The sequence below is a fragment of the Oncorhynchus keta genome, chromosome 12, assembly GCF_023373465.1.
Source record: "Oncorhynchus keta strain PuntledgeMale-10-30-2019 chromosome 12, Oket_V2, whole genome shotgun sequence".
NCBI lineage: Eukaryota > Metazoa > Chordata > Actinopteri > Salmoniformes > Salmonidae > Oncorhynchus > Oncorhynchus keta.
The window spans coordinates 32,897,420-32,899,157 of NC_068432.1; positions in this window are offsets into that span (position 1 = coordinate 32,897,420).

Below are 1,738 nucleotides of genomic sequence, written 5' to 3' on the forward strand. Positions count from 1 at the left end.
TCTCCTAGAGATGAACTTCATGATGATGATGCTTGCCTACGGAGCTGTGAGGGGAACGGCACTCAGTACCTCCAGGCTCTGATCAGGCCCTACACCCAAACAAGGGCACTGCGTTCATCCACCTCTGGCCTGCTCGCCTCCCTACCACTGAGGAAGTACAGTTCCCGCTCAGCCCAGTCAAAACTGTTCGCTGCTCTGGCCCCCAATGGTGGAACAAACTCCCTCACGACGCCAGGACAGCGGAGTCAATCACCACCTTCCGGAGACACCTGAAACCCCACCTCTTTAAGGAATACCTAGGATAGGATAAAGTAATCCTTCTCACCCCCCTTAAAATATTTAGATGCACTATTGTAAAGTGGCTGTTCCACTGGATGTCATAAGGTGAATGCACCAATTTGTAAGTCGCTCTGGATAAGAGCGTCTGCTAAATGACTTAAATGTAAATGTAAATGTAATGAACGTACTTTGGTGCGAAAAGTGCAAACCAATCTCAGAACAACAGCAAAGGACCTTGTGAAGATGCTGGAGGAAACAGGTACAAAAGTATCTAGAAATGTCCTCTGGTCTGATGAAACAAAAATTGAACTGTTTGACCATAATGACCATCATTATGTTTGGAGGAAATGGGGAGGCTTGCAAGCCGAAGAGCACTATCTCAACCGTGAAGCACGGGGTGGTAGCATCATGTATTGGGGGTTGCTTTGCTGTAGGAGGAACTGGTGTACTTCACAAAATAGATGGCATCATGAGGATGGAAAATTGTGTGGATATATTGAAGCAACATCTCAAGACATCAGTCAGGAAGTTAAAGCTTGGTCATAGATGGTCTTCCGAATGGACAATGACCCCAAGCATACTTCAACGTTTTGGCAAAAGGGCTTAAGGATAACAAAGTCAAGGTATTGGAGTGGCCGCATCACAAAGCCCTGACCTCCATCCCATAGAAACTGTAGGCAGAACTGAAAGAAGTGTGCACGCAAGAGGCCTACAAACCTGCACTCAGTTACACCAACTCTTTCAGGAGAGAATGGGCCAGAATTCACCCAACTTATTGTGGGAAGCTTGTGGAAGGCTAACCAAAATGTTTGACCGAAGTTAAACAATTTAAAGGCAATGCTACCAAATACAAATTGAGTGTATATACACTTCTGACCCACTGGGAATGTGTTGAAAGAAATATAAGCTGAAATAAATCATTCGCTCTACTATTATTCTGACATTTCACATTCTTAAAATAAAGGACGCCATTGAGATTGACCTAAAACAGGGAATTTTTACTCGGATTAAATGTCAGGATTTGTGAAAAACTCAGTTTAAATGTTAATGGTTATCTGTAGGAGGAATGTACTGATTGAAGTCAAGTTTACATACCCTTTAGCCAAATAGTCATCTGTAATGCAATGAACTTGCAGCTGCAGGGTCGGGATCGTGTCATCTCTGATATGTACAGTACAGTGAAGGCATTTAAAACCAAACTGACTCTGTGGGAGACGCAGATGCGGAAAGAAAATTTGAGCCACTTTCCCAGCTGCCAGACCATGAAAGAGAAGCTCTCTACCAGTGCGTTCCCGAGCGCACAGTTGGCTGATAAAATAGGTATGCTTGCCGCTGACTTTCGACATTTGCCTTGAATACCGGTTTTCTTTCATTAATGTTCATGTTATGAGGATTTTTATATAAAGGAAATTTGTCTTTTGTGTCTGTGAAAATTAAAGATTACTGACAGAGCCAAAGA